Source organism: Gopherus flavomarginatus, chromosome 2, assembly GCF_025201925.1.
Source record: "Gopherus flavomarginatus isolate rGopFla2 chromosome 2, rGopFla2.mat.asm, whole genome shotgun sequence".
NCBI lineage: Eukaryota > Metazoa > Chordata > Testudines > Testudinidae > Gopherus > Gopherus flavomarginatus.
This window is the reverse complement of record NC_066618.1, coordinates 240,034,268-240,057,111: the sequence shown is the minus strand read 5'-3', so window position 1 is coordinate 240,057,111 and position 22,844 is coordinate 240,034,268.

Sequence of the window (22,844 nt, the reverse complement as noted above, 5' to 3'; positions counted from 1 at the left end):
CTTCATACCATAATAGGACAAAAGCCCAATTTTATGGCGTTGCTCACACTTCAGTATATTTCATTCTCTTCTAAGGAAATGAAGTCTTGAATGACCAAAACCCATTAATCTAGGCTAAAAGAGTCAGCACTTAATAATAGAACCTAACTTTACCAAGAACTTAAACTGTGACCAGGAAAAGTAAATACACTCTGAATCAACTAACTACACTGAACTGGAATACAAACATTGAAGAGCTTATCTGCAGAAGTGTGTTAACCGTTTTCTGATGTTTTTAATCAAACTTTTAATCAAATCCATGGTTTGAAATGGCCCGTGTTGCTGTGATCCTCACTGAATGTTCTACTTCAAAAAGGCTAGTTCACAAATTTATGTTTTGAACACTAGTGTTCCGCTGGTCACAAGCAAGGCCTCAGACTCAACCATCCATATGTGATCTATTACATGTTCGCCTCAAAGCACTAGGAGAGCTTCAAGTCTAAAATGTCCATATATGCAACCACGTAATGACCATTAGCATCAATAACACAATTCTGTGCATGATACGATTTGAAAACAAAATAATACACACATTTTAGTTTGAGCTGGGACAAATCAGGCCACAGAACCCCAGTGGTTAAAAAGTCCATCAGAAACAGCCACAAACCCCACTCCTCCAGGAGGCTGAGAGTGAACCACTGCAGTTCATAAAGTGGATAGGAGCAGATAGGGACAGACTGTCACCAGGCTGTTTGGGAAATATGTTACAGTATTTTAGAGCATTTTACTTGAGTGCAAAGCTTTCACCAGCAAGGCTCTTAAAAACACAGGCCATAATTTAAAAGGAGCCATCCACAGAGGGCATTTCAGGTAGGAGTCCATCTGCCCTCAACTGGGGTGAGGAAGGGGATTTCTTCCCTTTTACCAAGCTTACCCTGTGAGCATTGGTGGGTACAAACTGAACTTCTCCATTGCCCACGTGAACACATCTGGCACACAGTGTGTAGCTATAGATGGCACCTGGCTATGCATATAAATTAATGAACTTCTTTAAGCAATTATATATAAATTGAAGTCAGTCATTCACTTAATCCTGAATACATCTCAAAACAGCTGCAACAGAGAAACAACTTACCCAAACAACAGCTCAAAACACAAAGTTAAAACATCTCTATCTTTTTCAATACAAGACCAGCTTCTGGAACCTGAACAGGCTGGAAACGGTGGGATAACATTGGTGTTATCACCTTCACCAGTGGAAGGTTACTGCCATTTTAGTTTCTATCTTACCCATTTGAACTGGCCATTTGTGCAACCAATAGCACTGCTGCACATTTAAGACAGTCATTGATAATCCCAGTCATCTTTCTCCCACAACAAAATGAATTGCACTTAAATGCAAGCCAGATACAGCTACAATAACTTTAGAAGAACAACTATGATTGCAGATTCAGATTTCGAGAAATATTGGTGTTGGCAATGTAGTTTGACCCACTTTTTGAAAGCAGGCATGAGAACATGCTTGCACCCTTTTTAAACATAGGTTGCTATGAGAAAAGTATCTACAGATCATGTCCAATTCCCCCATCCCAGCATCTGGGGAAATATCGTACATCTCATGGAAGAGAAAGTGCATAAACTTAGAAAACATTTCAGAGTGCTAAAACAATGATAAAGTACAGTTATACATACTAACAGAAGTTCTGGCCAAAAAAATTTCCTATAGTTGTTGAATGGAACATATTTGAATATAGCTTGGAAAAGCTTTCACCAGATACTTACTAGCCAGAGGACTAAACATACTGGACAGCAGTATAGGGTGTGAGGGAGGCACCATCAACGACCAGGTGCATCACAGTGGTGGGAAGACTAGGATACCCTACCTATCTCCAGGATGCTGGAAGTGGAGCTGTAATTTCTAGCACGGTACTGGCCTTGGACCCAACTTTTGTATCATCTTCCAGGTAGAATGTGGCTAGTGAATTTGATGTCCTTCCTTCACCACCGCAACGAGAAGGAGCACCACCACTCCAGCCTCTGAGTTACTTAGCATGGCAATGGCTTCACTACATCTACCCCCATAGGTGCTAGAACTAGGGGCACTGCTGCACCCCCTGTCTTAAGTGGTTTCCTTTATACACAGGGTTTACAGTTTGGTTCAATGGCTCTCAGCACCCCCATTATAAAAATTGTTCCAGCACCCCGTCTACCCCAGCCTACAATCTACCACAAGGAGGTTCTTCACTATATCACCCTTCTCCAATTTAAGTTTGAGTCCTCCCACATTCCATGGTTAACTGTAGCTCATGGGTGAAATTCTTCCTCACTGAATTCAGTAGCAAAACACCCAGGAACTTCAATGGAACCAGGATTTCACTCCCTGGGGTAGATCCTCAGAGTATATAAATTGTATATTGCCTTCAGTGGAGTTATGCCAATGTACACTAGTTGAGGACCTGCCCCAGGTTTGTCTGTTGCTGCTGCTCAGCCTTCTTCCATAGCAGCATCAACAAAAATTGTTGTTATTCCAATTCACTGGGCCCAGAATGTTCTAAATAGTAGTTATAAGACAGTGCAGTCTTCGAAAAATAAGTAGCTGTGGCACTAAAATGATTTTTCTATAGACTCCAGAATACAGCACCAAGTTCACCTTCTGAAAATGAGTGATCTTCACAAGCATAACGGCCAGAAACCTATTTTGGATATTTAACTAAGGATTAAATTCTGCAGAAACTGATGGCCTAGGTCTCCCCAATTTGCCAGAGAGTTTACTACTCAGCATAGTCAAGTGGGAAAATGAGTGTTTTATATTCAGCTCAGAGAGGAACAGTGCTAGATGAGCAAATTAAAAAGGATGTTACTCTTGTGAGTAACTATTTCAAGATCAAGCTAGCCCATAAAAGAGTCCACCAACAGGTAATGGGGACAATGAATGGACTTTCTAAATTAAATTGCTTTTTTATTTAAGGCATATGTAAGGTGTCTACAGAAAGTACAATGGCAATGACTGTGAGAAGGCCCCATTAACTGGGTAGCATGCAAACACAAAATCAGATATCTGCATGTCTGATCTGCAATATATACTACTGTTATTTCATTTGTGAGACAGGCCACCTGCCAGGGCCTTCATTTTGGGATGGGGAGGAGGAAGATCTATTAGAGAGAAAGTTGCTGCATGATTAAGCAAAATGTCTTTGTCTCGCTGCTTTTTTGTTGTTGTTGTGGCAGCCATGAAAGGTGCCAGACCGCAAGCACTAGGAACTGAAAGCCTCTCTTTATCCAAAGAGACGGACACAGCATAGACAGAGACAGGGCTAGTTTCTCCACACTGCTCTGTCAATACCACTGCTTATTTTACTTTCCTTTCTTCCTCGTGTTTATTTTTCCCTCCTTCACTTGATGATGCTGAATGTTAATGACAGTTCTTGGCCCTATGCCAGGAAGTTATTATTGGATAGCTAATGCTTGGGCTGAAGATACTATTTACGTTTATTTGAGCTATTTTGGGGGTCAGCCAACTTTCTGCTCACCAGTAACTGTTTGTACCTGAACATCATTCCACTGGGGGTTCTGGCCCCATGTTACCTGGTGGATCCACATGGATCCTTGGGCTGAATTACTGACTCTGTTGAAGTCAATCGGCGTTTTGCCATTGGTTTTAATGGAGCCAGAATTTCACCCTTATAGAACTGAGAGATTATAGGACATCAACAAAGAATCTGTGTCTTTGTATCAGCTCTAGCTCCTGGTGGCACTGCCCCACTACCACCCAAGCTCCTAGGCAGTGGAGCTGTGACCAGGGTCCCAGGGAGCCATGCTGAAGTTACTCAGTTAGGGTAACTGCAAAGAATGGGGCAGATAATCCCCAAAGCTGGTGGATATACCAAATCAGCACAAAACAGCTTCTATAATATCTTTGTTGGCTTCTGGGTAACCAATAGCCAACACAGTTCCTTTAAAGAAACCCAGCCTCAGGCCTCCACCCAGACACCCAAATCAAATATGATGAGGATTACTGAAAAATATTATTCATCATATAACAAAGTTCTACCAGTCCCAAAGGATCAGACACATTACCTCCCAGGTTAATGAATATTTCAGATTTTACCTAAATACACATTTACAGCCAATCCTTATCAACTAAACTAAAATTTATTTAAAAAGAAAAGAGAGTGTATTGGGTAAAATATCAGTATACATACAGACATGAGTGCAGTTCTGGGATCAGATTCATAGTAGAGATAGTGAGCTCTGTAGTTGCAGAGTTCTTTTAGAATCAGTCCATAGATTATAATCCAATGTGTAGCGGGGTGAACACCCACTCCAGCCCTGAAGGGATTGGAAAAGCCCTGCAGAGGGCTGGGGCTATGGAAGGGAGCAAAACCCTGGCTGATTGGCGGAAGTGGCTGCAGCTAGGGCCATGCCCCAAACAGAGCAATTAGGCCTTATAAGAAGGTCAAGGCAACCAGAAGCTAAGCAGTCTCACGCGCTCTGGAGAGAGAAGGGCCTGGCTGCTGGGGAATTTACCTGGGGACTTAGAGTGAGGCAGAGTGAGGCAGGGCTGGGGAAAGGCCTTGGGGGCTGGGAAGCCCAGGCCAGCAACTCCTCAGGCTGCAGGGCCTGGTCATAGGATGACCAGCAGGAGGCGCCGCAGGGAGTGAGTCTGCACTGTGCTACACAATGCCCATATTCAGAGTGAGCCAGATGGGACTCTGGAGATCTCAGTCTTAAGATCTAAGCTTCCCCGCATGAAGCATCAAGCAGATCTGAGAAAATAATCTGGATGCAAGACATCTTTATACAGTTCCAGCCATCTTTGACAGCTCAGAGTCCTTAGGTGAACAATAAGTAATTATTGAGACTTTGAAGTAGACCTATTTCTTAAGCATCACTGGTAATTAGCTACACGGATTAACATAAGGCAATTGCTTGTTTTCCACCAGTCACAGGTGATTTGCTATACATTTCAAAGAGATGAATACAGAGAGATCCTATGTTTACAGTTTATTTAAATGCTAAGGTTTCCTTTTGATCTCTGAACTAACAGAATACAGCATAGACAGGGACTGTTTGATTACATTGTTAACCTCTAACAATATATATGTAAACACACAAAAACAAACATTATCTACCAAAATGTCTCTAAGGGTTAAGTATGGGTCATCTATCTTGCATTATCTTTAACCCTTTCTTTCCATGCATCATAGGAGCCAACCACCATGCTACCAAGGAACACCCCTTGGTCATAACAGCCTATGGGACCCTCCAGGATTAGGTAGACTGCACAGAAATGATAATACAGCCACTGATTTATTGTTCTCTAGGAAACTTCTGCAGATTCAGAGGGAAGATGCATGTACTCCATTCTCCCTGCCTCCCTCCTCACTCCTGCTCCAGGCACAAACACTCTCCATCCTCTCCCCTCTACATGGATCCCTGATTCCTAAAGCATTATTCACAGGGTTTAGAAGAGAAGGGAGATGCTTCTTGGGAGGTGGCTAAAACTCCTTTCCTCCATAGGACAGAGGAGATCCATGTACAGAGGGCCCTTTTGAAGGGATGTGGGAGTAATTGTCTGGATCTTGGTAACTGGTAGCTACTTTGATTCAAGACCCCCAATACATAATGAATCACATTCCATTTATAAATCAGTGTTCTTTAAATGATATTCATATATATATAATCCCCTCCCTCAATACAATTAGACTTAGTTTACTGTCAGCATGAATCATTTTGGTCTACAACAAATACACTTTTCAACAGCACTAAACTTACTTCAACTGCATTTCTGGGTATCCCAGACTGACTGAAGCATTGTTCTTCTGTTGAAGTAAATCAAACTGTACCTAAGCCTATTTCCATGAAATGCTTTAACAAAGTGGATCGAAAATACTATTGGAGAACGTGGGGTTAATGATTTTTACCTGTTGGGGAGTTATTCATCTAAATGTTATTTTATCATTTCAACTGTTGCTTGAGGGAAGGGAATGTGACAACTTGCCAAGAACTACATTATGTCAGCTGCCATTTTCTATAAACAGATTACACACACCGTACATAAACAAACTGTGGTTAGCTAATTACCTTGAACAAAAATACACACAGAAGTAAAATTCACTTCAAAATGATTAATTGTATAAATTTTATTTTTAGTTACACTTCAGAATGTATGTCCAATATCCCTATGCATAGCTGCAACTTAATAAAATTCTCAATACAGTTAACAATTTAGTTGGTTTCATAGAGTGCAGATTGTTGTATAAAATCATGCCATACTGCAAATTCAGTATTAACCACATTGTAAACTATGAGCTAACTTGGCAGAAAAAATGTATATATTGTAAACAGATATTATGACAGGTGTCTCAGCCAGTGCAAGCCAACTATAAAGTATTTTTTAAAATATAGTAACAAACTTTTATGACCACAAGTAACTGATGGAAAAATTATCAGTTATTAAAATATTCTGTAAAAATACTTTCTTCAACATTACATTCATTACCTATGTCATCAAGTAGCTATTCAGAAATAAAGCATTGAATCAGGGAGATTTAGATATATAATTTCTGTTTCCAAACATCTATGTGATATATAATCATAGATCCTTTAAAAAATGGCTTATTTTAAGAGAAATATAACTAAATCATATACAAATGAAAAGGGGTTCATAAAAGGAAGTGTATATCTGCCATGTATGTTTTTTCCCGATGAATATCTCAAGCTCTTTCAAGTATTTTTACAGTACTAGGATCAAAGCAATCAGTACTATAACTAAGTGGAAGAAAAGAAGTTTCCCTAGCAACAACTGAGCAAAAGAATAGAAATTTCCCTAATAGCAGCTTCAAAACATGATGGATAGAGCAATAAAATAAGTCCAGTCTCACTGGGACGAAGACATACAAAGGAACACATTGGAAAGGCAAAATTATTGATTGTACAGATACATTTCCCACATTTATCACACATCTTTCAAATATCAAACAACTTAATTGACATTGATATCGTCCACAAACGGTTCCCACATATGGTTCCTAAGTATGTGCACACTGGGTAGTTTGTTTATTTCCAGTGGTAAATAAAATCTTAATTCAGCAGCCTAGTGGTTTACCGATAGGGCATGTGTGGGACATCCAGCTTTTAAGAAAAACATTCTTAGTAGTAATCATAGCTGCATTACAAAACTCCTCAGACACAAAGGCCCTTATTAATTTCCTTTGGAATTCCAGCCTAATATGGAACTCATGGAATATAAAAAAGGGATTTGATTTTGTGACATCTAAGATAAAACGTTTGTTATGAACAGCTAGAAATTTTGCAGACAAACACAATAGCAAATAGTGTGATCTCCTGTTTTGCATCTTCAACATATTCTGTGATATGTTAGCTGCTCATGTTGGGTGGAGTCACACAAATGTTGTGGATCATAACATATTAAGTCAAGCCATTCAGTAGGAAAAACAGTGTGGCACTTCAGGATTCTATTTTGTTCCATCTATTGTTTCAGACCAGCATTCCATTCCAGCTTCTGCTTTAATTCCCATGAAGAACTATAACTGGGAGGTTCGAAGGAGTGAATACGGTTAGGAGATATTGGAGCTGTTATCTCTAAAGGAGTTCAGTTACATGGTGTTACACAGGGATATATTTGCAAATACTTAGGACAATGTTGTTTAGAAATATAAATTGGCATGCCAGCTTAATCTAGCAAACCTCTTGAAAGTTTTGCTTATATATAAGGAAAGTAAGTAAGTGTGTGTGTGTGTGTGTGTGTGTGTGTGTGTGTGTATATATATATATACACACACAGACAAACCTACCTTAATTCAGCCCCCTTGTCCATATGCATTGTGATAGTCTTTAAATTTCATGATCATATCCTATTGTTTCCATGTGATCAATGCCTCATTCAGTGTACAGGATAGACTAAGCTCTGGGGATGAAATCAGGGCTGTGTAGTAATGGAAACTGTTGTCTGTAGGGCCCCGTGTCATTTGTTGCAGAAGCTGCAGATAAGGTGTATAGTGAATGAGGTAGGTGACTGCAGGAACAGAAAGGAGGGTCTCATAGTTAAGGCAGTTTAATGTTGCACTGAAGAACTAGTCTACCCAGGCCTTGGCTACAGAGTTCCAGTGTAATGCTGGGCAAGTTACTTAAACCAAACTTTTCACAGGTGGGCACTAATTGTGTGTTTCTCATTTTCTGGGTGTTCAGCTCTGGAATCTCAAATTGGGCACCCCAAATTAGTGGACGCTTGACTTTAATATTTCTGTGTTTGTGAGAGGGTGCTGTTGGCAGCTAAAAAAAGAGCCTCTTTTGGGAGCCAGCACTATGATCACTTAGAACATACAGCACACCGGGAATCAGTAGTAGGAGTGAGTTAGGTAGTTTGATTGGTTTGGAAAGTAGTGGGGATCACTTGCACCTGTAGTGAGACTGAGCTAATAAGGTAATTAGCTCACTAGCTGGATAGCTCAGAGAAGAAAGTAAGTAATATAAAAGACTGAGACAGGGAGCAGAGAGAGGCCCCTTTTATCTGCTGCTACCCTGTCTTGTACATGGAGCACAAGGCAAGAAATAAAAAAGACACAAGGTAAAGGTACCCTGATGGAGTGCATGTGCTGTTACATCACCAATAGGGATACCAGCCACTGTTTTCAGGTCTGGAGAGGAAACCCATTTACAGTACCTCATTTGTAAAATAGGAATAAGATTTTGCCACCTCTAAAATGGAGATAATGTACCTTCACCCACATCGATATGGTGAAAATAAAATTAATTAATGTCGGTGAAGCACTCCCATACTTTAGTGATGAACACCATAGAAAAACCCAAGAGAGAATTATTTTTTCTGTCTTCAGACCAGGGTTTGAATAGACATGGGGCCTCTCACTGAACAATAAGGAGAAAACAAAATAAATGAGCATTATCCATCCCATACACTGAAGGAGGCAGGCTTCCCGAAGAAACAGCATGTGATCATGTAATAAAGGTTGTACCACAACACCTATGCAGAAGGGGACAGGATTAAAGATGCACAAGCAACCTTTAATTCTGGCATTTACTAAGTTTTGAGTGCTTGACCTTGCAACCTTAATCTTATTTTGGGGTCTAATTTCCTGAATTTTGTAAAAGCAAACTGAAAGAGAAAGAAATTCCATCATATGGAATCAAATGGACTCCCTCTGTCACTCTCCCACTCCTCCACATCAGTTATGGCTTCTTGTCCCCTCAGCATTTCAGTCAGTCTGCTTTCTCTGCCATGATGCTTGAGTATCAGCTGGGAAAACAATGAAAGCACAAGACACCCTGTTCTCTGTTCAGGCACCTGATGCCACATTGGTCCACAGCAGCTAGGAGCAGCAATTGTAGGGAACGTCCTGAAGCCCCAGGAGTGAGAGAGGGTGGAGGCATATTCACTACAGGAGAAATTTAAAAAAAAATAGCTGCCAAACTTTAACATGTCTGTGCTGGCCACGTAAATGTAGATTTTCCAAAGGCTTGTAATTTGGCCAAATTTGGGTGGTTTTTCAGAGGAACAGCACACAAAGGCCAACCCCTCCAAATTTCAAACCTTTTCTTCAAAGCTTGGAGATATTAGAGCTTATCAACAAAATGGTTGTCAGAAAGTTAACATGAGCAAAACATCACATTTTCCATAATCCTGTTCTCAGAAACAGATGTACCTATTTAGCTGGAACTTTTCCAGAAAATTCAGCCTGTGGCAGACACCCAGCATGGAAATGCTTTTAGCCCAAATGGTTAAGACATAGTAAAATTACAAACAACTGAAAAAAAGGTTTTATAATTGGAAGTGCTGGGCAAGCCTGCCTATAGGCAGTGCTCCTAGCACTGTCTATGATGCATATGACATTTTTTAAAACAATAGTAAAATATATTATATGTAGTATTAAAGGATCTTTTAAATCAGATTAAATTTGATCCCCCTTCAGTCTTCTCTTGTGTCATTTTATTAGAAACTGAGGACATATTCTCTGATCCAATTGAGCTTTACATCCTATGGGACTGCAAAGAGCAAAGATGACTAAGTCGCTTTTACATTCCCCTGATCCTGGGGCTGACAAGGGGCCCAACTTAACCCCAGTATAAATTAGAGAAACCCAAAGGCTGCTCTAATATATGCCCCATGGACCAAGATGCCAAAAGACTGTTCCAGCAACCAGGGATCATGCCCTTCTTATCGGGGCATATAGGGGTGGTAGTGTAAGAGCCATTTTTGCACCTCCTGAGTATTCCCCTAGGCAAGAGGAATCCTCAAATGGCTGCTTAAGACAGTTTTCAACTGGCTTTTTGCTCTCATAGGTGCAAAGCAGCTGGAACAGAAAATCTTCTTAGAAATTATGTGCAGTGACAACAGCTGAAACCATTTAGTTTATGAGTAAGTATTCATCTTCAAAGGGTTCATTCTACCCAGGGAAGAAAGAACAAGAGATCAATTAAGATCTCATCCAACGTGCTATAACAATGGGAAATGAGGCTCCCATGGGAGATACACTTTGGATTACAGCTGAAGAAGTCCAAAGTCTGAATTTCACTTTTTCACATTTTGTAGAAACTTTCTGCATTTTTGTGTATTGGTTCCAATTGTTCACATTCTTCCAGTTTGGTCCCCTAAAAGTTGCTTTTTGGGTGGTTGTGGGTACATCGACTAAACTCAAGTTATTCTAGGTGACAAGACTGTTCACTTCACAAGGGATGCCATCTAAGAAAGGTCCTGTTCCTTCTTTATATGCTGTCCTTTCCATACAAGACCCATAGCAGATTGAATAGGAGAGCCGCATATGGGAGCTTTCCCTATCAAATGCCAAAATAAATCTCATGCCAAAACAGGGAGCCAAGGTGGAAAGAAAAAAAAATCAAGCATTTTAATTGGAATGACTAGAGAAACCCAGTTATGACAAGGCTGCTGACTAAAAAATGTCAAACTACTAATTCATACAGAGGAAAATACCTACTTAGATTTCCAAGGTGTTTTCATATTTTAATTAGAGAATGGCATGAGCCACAAATTTTGGACCGATATTTGAACATCCTTGGAGATCAGTGTTGCTCAAATCCAGAATTGGCTTGGCCCAGAACAGACAGGGGCCAAGACATTATGTCAAGAATTTCCTCCAAGTTCTGAGATTTTGGAATAGAGGGGTTTGGTTTGCCCCCCTCTCTAAATTCAATTAGTCAGGAGCTGTAGTTTCATGTGGAGGTTAATGGAACTACCCATTTATTCTGTTGGTTTTCTGTATCAGATTCAGAACGTTTGAAAGGTATTTTATGGCCACTCTAAATTCTGTGTTCCAAGGACTTGAGTATAAAAACACTGACATAAGAAGACACACAGCACTGTAACAGCAGCCCTTCATAAATCTCAGTTGTACACAAAAGAGGAAGGAAAATAGAGAGACAGCGAACAGACTAAGACCAAAGTCTAAAAGAAAGTTTATTTAGAGGAGACTCATTACCAGACTGGGTTGACCTGAACAACATTTGTAATATCCAATGAGAACATGTTGTGAGGTGAATATAGAAGAATATTTCTTCAGGAACCAGAATGCTTTTCAGAGCTCTCTCTTCACTCTAATAGTATGGCTATGGATACTTTTTATTGCATAAGGAACAAGAAGACAGGAAATACTCATTTATAAAAGCTGAAAAAGAACGGCACTCTCTAATACACATACCATTAAGACTATGCCAGAACTTTCATTCTAATCTTTTCCCCCTACCCTCTGTTCTGCCCAGAGGCTTATGCATTAGCTTTGGTACAAGAAAAAAAAAAGCCTGAATTTAAAAGGCCACATTTTCAGTTCTGGATGTCTAAAATGGAACTCACAAAATACCTGCAGACACTCCCACTCCATATGCAAGTCCAATGGGACCCCATGATCAGCCTTAGAGGCTAACATCCTCTTGTTAGCCACTAAACTTAAGTATATCAGACAGCAACAGCATAAACTTCTTTAAACCATCCTCATCAACATGCCTCAATGGTGTCTTGGAAGGACCCTTCTTAAGGATCTGCATTATAAATATGGAGATATACCTATCTCATAGAACTGGAAGGGACCCTGAAAGGTCATCAAGTCCAGCCCCCTGCCTTCACTAGCAGGACCAAGTACTGATTTTTGCCCCAGATCCCTAAGTGGCCCCCTCAAGGATTGAATGCATAATGCTGGTTTTAGCAGGCCCATGCTCAAACCACTGAGCTATCCCTCCCTAGTCCCTCCAAGCCCTCACTTTATGGTGCCCCAGCCCAGGTAAGATATATAACCTGCCTGTGTCTCAGTTTTTCCATAGTAACCTTACCCTCTACACATCATACTGGTCCTATTGTCTGAGGACATCAACAAAAATGACTAAATTAATATACATTTCTTTAAGTTCTATGTACAGTAGACTACTGGTTAAATTAAGCAGCAAGGAAGTCCGTCATTAATCACTTTTCCCACTGCTATACTATTTTTAGCATACTAAATTAAACAGAGCTAGTATGTGTCTAGCCATATGGACAAGCACAGTCCCCAGCTGCAGTGTAGACATAGCCTTATTCATTGGGTACCTTTGAGCAAAGCACTTACATCAGAGTTCAGGGCAATTGCACCTGTATTTCTCCTCCATGATCCATCAAGAGCGCCCACTGTAGACTCCTGGCTCCTCAGCCATCACCTCTCTTGGGTGGAGAATCACGTCTCTCTCCTTCCTGACCAGGTTTTTTTCCCAGGCTGCACAGTTCTCTGCATACACTGTGAGTTCCCCAGCAAGCCAGAGTGCCTAAGGAAACCTGTGTCAGTGTTTTCCTTTCTTCTAAGAGGCTACGAACTGTTACAATGCCCAGAGTTACAAGTAACCACACAGCTCTTTCTAAGCAAGTACATTTATTCTTAAGGTGAAAGCATTACAGAGAAAACATATGAAAACAATAAAAGAACCTACACACATATCAATAAGCTTACCAGAGATCAACCCCCAACTCCAATAAAGGCTTTGGTAGGTGATCAGTCCTTCAAGCCCCATAAAGGAGTTTTTATGTGGTTATATGTTCACAACAGCTTCAGTTCAGAACAAAACACACTCATAAATAAGTCTCTGCTTTATATAGTTTCAACCTTTGACCTTCGGATTCTGGTAACAAGTAATTAGGAGACAATGGTTCTCTTCTCAGGGCATAGCTTCAAAAGGCTGGGTCAAGAAGTGGGAATTTGCATTTGGGTATTTCCTAGGATACACACTTTATTTTGTTTGTCTCAAAAGTTCCTTCTTATTTGGTATATTGTTTAAAATAGTCCTTTGAAACTTGTAAACCTTGGAAAGTGTTATATTGGCCATGTGTCCCTCCAGAGAAGTTACATCCAGTCCCACAATACTACATAACATTTGCATTCAATATAAGGATTTCCAAGACTGTCATAGGAAATTACACTGTCACAACTCAATGTCTCAGAAATTCAATTTAGCCATCTGTTAAATGGTTACAGCAATACTTACATGCCTCAAAGGGTGCTGTGAAGCACCAGGATGATGATAGAGACACAAGGTGGGTGAAGTAATATCCTTTATTAGAGCAGCTTTTGAGCCACACAGAGCTCTTCTTTGGGTCTGGGAAAGGTACTTCCAGCATCACAGAAAAATGGAAAGTGGAACAGATTGTTTAATATAAGTAGTTAGCACATATTATAAGGGACCATTCAAGGCAGAGTAGCCCATTATCACCTCTGCAGTCATAGGACAAAGAGAGGGAAATAGTGGGTTACAGATTGTATACAGAAATGAACCCCCCCCGACTCCACACCCTTAGTTGTCACCTAGTACCCCACACTGGAGATCATACAGGATATCAACAAACAACTACAACGCATACTCAATGGGGACCCCCATTCTGAAAGACATCTTTCCAGAACCCCCACTTCTGACCTTTAAACAAACCCCAGCCTCTCCAAGCTGATCATCAGAAGCAAGCTCTCCACAGACCAGGACATACCAACTCAAAGCAGCACCAGACCTTTCCAGAACAACAGATGTAAAACCTGAAAAACACTCCCCACAACACACCTTTCAAGATCCATGGATCTTACACTTGCCTATCACAAGATGTGGTGTACCTCATCCAGTGCTCCTCTCTGACTAACACAAGTTGGTTCTATAAAAGAGGATATTAAATCCCCCACCTTGTCTCTCTAATATCCCTAGCTACAACTATACTGCATACATGATGAGGATACCCTTTGCACTAAAACAGGTTTCAGCGGTAGCCGTGTTAGTCTGTATCAGCAAAAAAGTTTACAACCACCACTAACTGTGTTCCTTGGTTCATTGTGAACATGTTTATATGGAGCAATGAATGGTTCAATTAAATGTGGACGCGAGTGTCCTGTTGGGTGCAGGTGCCTTTCATTTATAATGGTATGATTCATTACATTTAAGACACAAAAATGAAGACAAAAACCACAATCCCTAATGTGCTACATTCCATTATCCTGTGTATAATCCCTACAGGAAGAATGACTGCATAGTTTATAAAAATTTCCCTTTTTCATCCATCCTCAACTTCCTGAGTGTAATTTTAACAACGATGAACAACTCTGAAAGAATTCTTTCAGTGACCCTAAATAACTTTTATTTCTTCTCTCACAGTGGCAAAGTAAATGGGCAAGAAATACTACTAGCACATCCAGCTTCCAAAGCCACCAGATGATTTGGTATGCATTGGAGGTTAATGTGTTGGCAGGATACCTTTATCTGTATACATGTATACAAATATATCTAGATAGTATATTTTTTTTCTCCTGGAAAAGTACTGGTTGTAAATATTAATCATGGCAGCTATTCGCATAATATTTCACCAGTACATGCTAGGGATAGACTCAAATTACTGACTTAACCAATTTGGTATTTAAATAATAGGAAACAGTGGTTGGATAATGTGATATATAAGTGCCAAGAACAAGCATTATATGATGTCAGCAACTTTTTATTGCATTAGCAAATTATTGCATGTCAAACTGAACTACCATGAAGTTTTTCAGTGCTACTACTTTACAGCTTACATACCTTTCTTCTCAAAACATCTGAAAATGCCTTACCAATTTTAAGTGACATGAAATCCACTACTCTTACCTTTAGGGTAAAATGAGGCAGCTGTTTAACATCACACACTACAATACAATTTAGGACAGCAGTTGCTAAGGTGAACAAACATACCCATATGTTGGACTCCCTGTCATCTTAGCATCACATCTCACCAAATTCAAGCTTGGAAGCCTGAATATAATCCTCTTTTCACTTAGCCTTAGAAAGGATTGAAATTCATTATTTTTATTATTTATAGAGTGATGTGCACATAGGGCTTTACTGACACATAAAAAGTAGAAGCCTCTGCCCTAATAAGGTTACAGCCTAGGACCCCAATCCTGAGACGTCAATCACATATAGTTGGATTCTTTAACACACACACAAACACCCTGAAACTCTACTGACTTCAGTGTGGATCCTCCTGTGCAGAGCCCCACTGGCTTTAGGGGAGCTCTCTGCAAAGGTTTGCTTTCAATGTCACTGCAGGAATAAGGCCTAAATTAGACAGCTACATACAATAATTAATGAATTGGCCTGAGAAAGGAAGTTGACAGTGGTAGCAATTTCACTTGCATAAAATATTAATAATCTGATATTTAAGTCTATTTAATTGTATTTATTATGATACTGGATTGTGTGTGCGTGCACACAGACAGAAACAGAATGACATTAAATGTGCCTCTTGCAATATCATCCATTCTAAGAAGTACTGAACACAAAGCTATTTAGAGCAGTGTAAAGAAAGGCTCCAGCAGAATTTTTCATAACTAGTAAGGGTAGAAAAGGACAGCCACGAACTACCATTATATATACAAAATAATGGATTTCACTGGATTTAGTCCACAAGATTTCAGCATGACAAGAAGAGTGTCAGGTCACTTATGAATCTGTCACAAATTCTACTGCTACTAAGCTTTTCAGTCAGCGCTGTGCAAAATAAATGTGGTCATGTCACAGATCCACAGAATCTGTGCTACACCTCAGCTTTTAAACCCTTCTGTGTGGCAGTCTCCCAAGAGGTCCCATTCTGCCTTAGGGGTAGGCCATTATGGCATCAACATCAGGCCTCTGGGCTCCAGCAATCCTCCTTCACAAAGTGAATACTTCCCCATGAGTCATACTGAGATAGACTCCTGGTCAGAGACTTTTACACTCGTCAGGGTCCAGTGCACCTCAGTAAGTTCTTGTAGTTACCCCAGGCAGCCTTTTCAAAACAGAGTAGAGTTTATTAGTCAGCTGGACTATAGCACTTGAAAGTACTTAGGTTAGCGGAGAGAAATAAAGGTTAAGACATAGTCCATTCTGGCCAAGCCAGCATTCCACCCAGTCAAGATGCCATGGAATCCTTTTCTGGTCTATTCTGGCTCTGGTTCAGTTCAAGGTGAGATCTCTCTTTCTCCAAAGGGCAGCCTTTATTCCAGCTACCTGATACCTTTCCCCTTTGTTCTCAAACTGGGGCCTGTGCTCCGCTTCCCTGCTTTCCTCTTGGCTGCTGGTTGCTAGATATGAATGTTCTGGCTAGCAGGTTTCCTATTGTCTTTTTGGACTCTCCATTGACATGGGGTTGGTTTCAGGCAGTCCTTTAATAACCTATTAGCTCCACCCCAAACAGCCACATCACACAAAAACCTCATGTCTCTTGCTGTCCTCCAAGACTAGCTTTAACTTTTTTTCACCCACTGAATAGCAATGCAAAGTACAGAGGGAAACTGAGGCACACAGAGGATTCACAAAAATATTACAGACAACTCCCACTTACCCACAGTCCACTATATCGTTTTTAAAGGAAACTATTTTCTCTGTCCCTCACAGAGAGATACAAGTGCTCAGCAAAGCTAAAATTATACCAGGCCTCTAATTTAGGTGCCTAAACATAGATTCAGGAGCATAAGTTTAGGCATCTAAGTTTGAAAAGTTTTGCCCTCCTTCTTTGAGGCCCTATCACCTCCATTTTCAGTTGCAGAGTTCACCATCTTTGTCTGAGGATTAGATTACCACGGGACATGTACTCTAAGTTTCCGGGTTGTAGTGCTTTTAAGGTCTGGGCTCAGGAGTATAGCTTCCAGACAGAGTATGACAGAACATGTCATGATACTGAGGAACACGTGATTATTGTTGCAGATATAAGTCAAAGTCTTGGCTCAGTTGGCAGAGACTGAAGACTGGGAAAGACCTTGGAGATGCTCTTCACCGAGACTAATAGGAGGATGTCAGCAACCTGGGGTAGGATTGTGGTCAGGGCTCTGGATTGAGAATGGGTGGAGTGCCCTGCTCAGAGACAGCTGGGACAGGAGTCCAGGAACCAGATTACCAAGAGGCCTCAGTATTGAAATGTTGTGAAGCCCAGGCAAAAAGGGGCCAGAAAGGACTTGGGAAGCCTGGATACAAGGCGAAGGATTGCATTTTCTTTTGTTTAATAATACCAATAAATGAAGCCTCTGCAGGAAAGACTTTAACTGAAATACCTGTTGTGTGGAACATGAAAATTCCAGAGGCACAGAGAAGGAGAAACGGAGACATGGCAGATACATCAGTTGTGTTCCACACACCCCAAAGAGTTGTTAAGCAAAAGTTAAGTTTGCACACTTTCTTGAATAAGTCTTAAAAGAACATCTTAGAAAAAAAACATGTAAGTGCATGCAAATTCAAAATTAAGGGTCTACTTTGAAAAACACCACCTCCCTCCCCCAGGATGGATATTACAAAAAAAATCAGAGTGTCACCTAAGCAACATTGACTCTGCCCCCATAGCTCCTCTCTGAGAAGAATCAAAGACTCTTTCTCCATCAAATAGGTTCATGTCATCTTAAATACTTCTCTTTTAATTGTGCAGCTTTCATTATGGTTATCCATACTCCATACTGTCATGATCTCTTACTAGACAAATAAGAGGGCCTCTCAACAGCGCTAGCATACTGAGAAAGGCAGACATTTCCTGCGGTTCACAAGGATCCCACATTCTGCCAGTTGTATAAGACCAATCAAACAAAGAGCAAGACTATCTCATACAAGTCTCCTAGGCTGAGGTCATGATATTATGAAACTTACATGGTAACATGGTGACTTACAAGAGTCAGTGTGCTGATGAAGCATCACACTTAGTGTCAGAACCATAGGTGCGAAGCCAGTTATAAAGTCAATGCTGTCTTTGGTTAACAGTTTCAATACTCCACTTAAAACTATTCAAGTACATTATCTATTCAAGTACATCACATTTCACATTGCCTGGGGGATGGAAGGCTGACGGTGCTATGGGGGAGCGTCAAGATTGCCCGTGGAAAAAAAAAGTCACAGGTCAGGTCACCATCATAATATAAGAAGGAGGCCAGGGAAAAAGAGAGGAGTTAATGGTGTGCCAAATGGAAGCTAGGGGTGGTTGTGGTGAGCACAGGATAAGGAAGGGGGAGGCAGTTAGAGGCATCAGAATAATCTTGAGGCAGAGAGTCTGAAGCAGCAGTTTGGGCTACAGGGAGTTGAGAAAGCCATGAAGGTTCACTCATGGCTTCACAATTTACAAATAGTGCAGCCATCCCAAAATCATAGGAAAAAAACCTTGGTACCACAACATTATATATTCCATAATTACAGTGAACTATAATTTAAGTCTCAATATATATGTTTGGATCTCTTTATAGATTTTGAGTGGCCTATTGTTTACCAGTTTACCTACTCTACTTCTAATCCTATGTTTTATTATTCATCTTTTTCTTTATTGGCCTTATAGTTTACTTTATGGGGGAAGGGTATCAGAGGGGTAGCCATGTTAGTCTGGATCTGTAAAAGCAGCAAAGAATCCTGTGGCACCTTATAGACTAACAGACGTTTTGGAGCATGAACTTTCATGGGTGAATACCCACTTCGTCATGCACAGGATTCTTTGCTGCTTTTATGGGGGAAATGGCTAGCACTTCATATTTTGTTTTATGTCAGGCCCCGATCAAGACTTGGAATCTGCTGAAAGATTTATTCACAAACTTTACAATAAACAAGTTATTTTCAACTGACTTATACGATAATATTCTTTTATGAAACACTCTCTTGCCCCAACCCAGTTCAGCAGTCTGTATTTTTTTTTCATCTCCAGTAGGCACATACTCTATACCAGAGGTTCTCAGACTGGGGGTTGGGCCCTCCAGAGGAGGGGGGAGGGGGAGGCACGGAATATATTCTGGGGAGCATGAGAAGCTTTAGGAAAAAAATTACTGCTCATATTTTACCCACAGCAATGAATAATTACTAAAGTTGATTCCTCCAGACATATTGGGTCCTCAGATGGCGCTGTGCACTTTGACGGATTTCTATCAAGCTTGTATAGCATTATAGAGAGCCGTTGCCATCTGTTGTTAATCTATTTGTTAGGATGCAGTGTGCACAGTTAATTGTAAGCATCAACCACAATCGCAGTTTTGCTTTCGCTCTTATTACAATGGATCATTGGCTCTGTTTGAATCAATGCCTTACTGTTTTTAATATTTAGTGAGAGCTGCATGTTCATTATTTTACTAGTATATGTTCTTTTGTGGCATGGGGAGGGGCATCATAAACTACTACAGACACAAGGAGGGAGGTGTGATCAAATAAGCTTGAGAACCACTGCTCTACGCAGTTGGAAAACATGACAGCCAGTCAGTATCCAAACCATTGGTTACTAATTAAATTACATCATTGTGGACCTACCTATTAAATCAAGTATTAACTAGCCTTTGTCTCTTGTTATAAATCCATAAAAGAGTTGATATTTCCATTGGAACCCCTTTTAAACGCAAATCAAGTTCATCTAATATATAAACACAAATATAATTTGAATTGTTGACTACATCCTAGAGACTCCCCTTGCAACATTTGGACAAACGGAAGTGGAGGCTTCCCTTTAAGGATCCTCTCTTTTACATAGATCAAAGACAGTCTAGCCCTTTTATAGAGGCCAGTTTAAGAATTAAAAGACGGCTCAGTCTTATTCAAGTATTCAAGACTTTCATAACACTAACAAGAATGGAACAAAGGAGCTATGATAAAACTCATAGGTTAGAATACCCTATTTCACAGCCTAAGATCAAATAGCATTTTCCGTTATAATAGAAATATTCTTCTTCTATAATAAAGTTCAGCCTTTCTATTAATGAACAGCTAATAAATTTTAATATCCTAACAGCATAAAGTGTTTAATATGCATATTTATATAAAGTGACTAAGCCCTAATTTCACGATGGCATGGGTTCGAAACTTCTATGATGAAAACAAAAGAAAGCTAGATTATACACCCAAAGTGACATACTTAGGTTTTTCTGTTGCTGGTGAAACTGTATTGTCAAATTGTACCTTTCTAAGGAAATCCTTGTGGGAGGGATATTCAGAGAGGTTGTCCTTACAAAGTTTTCAACTAGTTCATCAGGCTATGACATTTTGGAGGAGGACCTTTTAAATCCCTAGATTCCTGAGAAAGGAATCAGTGGGTTTAGCAGACCATGCACCCTTTGCAAAAAAATATCTCTGCCTGATGACTAGCTGGAAACTTTGTGTAACCCCCAAGGAGATTACCTAGATTCCTGGGGCTCTTTCTGCTGGCAACTCAGGGATGAAGCACACTGTCTCTGGCAGGGAGGGGGAGCCAAGGCAAACTCAGAGTCTGCCTGGCAACTAATAGGGAGTGAGATGCCCTTCCCAGGTAGCTCAGGAAAGGGGAGAAGCCATTTTTGAGTCAGTCTGGAGTCAGCGAGGGGAACAGCTGTAAGTCACAGGCCTGCATGCAGGGTTCCCCTGAGAATTGGCCTCTAAGGACTTGAAAGCAAGGTCCCTCAGCTGGGCTTTTCCCTCTCTATTGATGATTCCCAGTTTGTAGAGTTTTGCTGGGAAACTTCTCCAGCCAGGCTGAGTTAGCCCTCCAGCTCCCTAGGTGAGACCAGTCATCACATGGTCAGCTCTGCTCTATCTGCTAGTCCAGGGCTGCTGCCTGCTGTGTGTGTGTCTGGATGCTGGGCAAGGAGATTACAGTTTGGATTTTAGTACAGTTGTGTAATCTGCACCCATTTGTGTTTGAGGGGAAATCCTGGGACCGAAGTAGCCTGATTTCTGCCTGAAGAGGATCTCTGCCACCAGAGATCAGTCCCTCTGCAGTGACCGAGGAGTCCAGAGTCATCTCTGAACCTGAGGATCATTCATGGAGTTTGAGAGTGCATCATCTTTTAGTTAGTCAGGGAAATTGTTTTGGGGACTCCTTACTCCCTGAATTGTGTCCTCAAGCCAGGGAGTAAGGGTTTGGGGATTTTATAACCCGCTGTGTATTAAACCTGTGGAGGGACTTCCCACCTCCCCCCCACTTGTGACTCCTTTGGGCTGTAGTGAACCCAGTCAGCCACACTGCTAAACCATTGCAGAGAAGACATCTTGGTCATAGGTCATCAAGGGCTCCAACAAAGTACACGTACCAACAGGACACTAATCTTACATTTGCTACATCAAGTCATGTGACAGAGGAAAGTCACAGGTATTAGCAGCGTGGGCACTGTTGAACCTAACAATAGTGTTTTATCCTGTTATGTTATATTTGTCTCCTGTTTAATATAACTTTTTTGTTGAATATATTGTAGGTGTTTGTGTTATTTCTTGGAAGTCTCCAACTATCTGGCAAGTAAGTGGGGATTGCCCTGTGGGTAGAGTTTTCCTACCAAGCTGCCCTGGTGACCCTGCCAGGAAGGAGCAAGGGAGGTGGAGGCACCACCAAATAAATTTATAGGAAAAAATAAAGAAGATTACACCCTGTTGAGTGGGTGGCAGGATCCAGAAGAACCCAGACCTGTCCATCAAAACCTGTAAGCAGATTGGCATTAAAGAAGGTAACTGGGTGGAGAGGGGGCATTACATTTGCAAGGTCAACCTCTGAAACAAGTTGCCCTCTCTGGGTTGCTCCTTGCTTCTCCGGTAACATGGTATGGCTCCTTCAGAATTCATCTTGACATTGTCCAGGCACGCTGTTCCAGCATAACCCTCTCTTCCCCCTGGAGGGAGCTACAAGGGTTAAGCAAGTATTAGAGCTTCAGCATTAAAGTGTGAAGATGCCTGCAGATGGGGAGAATGCTTCATACAGTGGCTCCTCCTCTTCTCCCCACAGCCACATCCTCAGGTTAAATACAGAGGGACAATGAAGCACTCCTCTCCTTACCATCTGTTTGACTGGAGTGCCCTGTAATCTCTGAAGTGGAGGGAACTATCTGGCCTTAATCTTTTGACTCAGTTTAAGTAGCTAAAAGAAAATTACAATGTAATATAAAGATATGCACACCACAAAAGCTAATTACTAAGTGTGAATCACTAAAAAAGGTAGATGTCTTAGCTAAAATAAACTAAATCATTAACATTCAGCTTGGAAGCTGCTGTTATGCCAGTCTAATGGTGCTGAAGATGCAAACCCAGTGTGAATGCAACTAAATTATAATTGGCATATTTTCAAAATTCCTATTCAGAATATTCTATTATATAAAAATTTTGGGGCTTTTTTTTGGATAACAATCTTGATTATCATCCATTAATATGGCAATTGCATTTCCCAAGTTCCTGCAGCATTAGAGAAAGAGCTTCTCAGAGGCAGTAGTGAAATAGCAGTTACCACTGACAAACTGTTCACGCCATTCATTGCAATATGAATGTATAGCAGACATTCTTATGATGAAAATATCACAATGACATTTCTAACTACTGCTTTGAAAAGTAATTTTAATAATCACATACGGATTGTAAGTTTATAAATATTTAGCTAGCCAGGTAGTACTGCACTTCCCCTTTCAGAG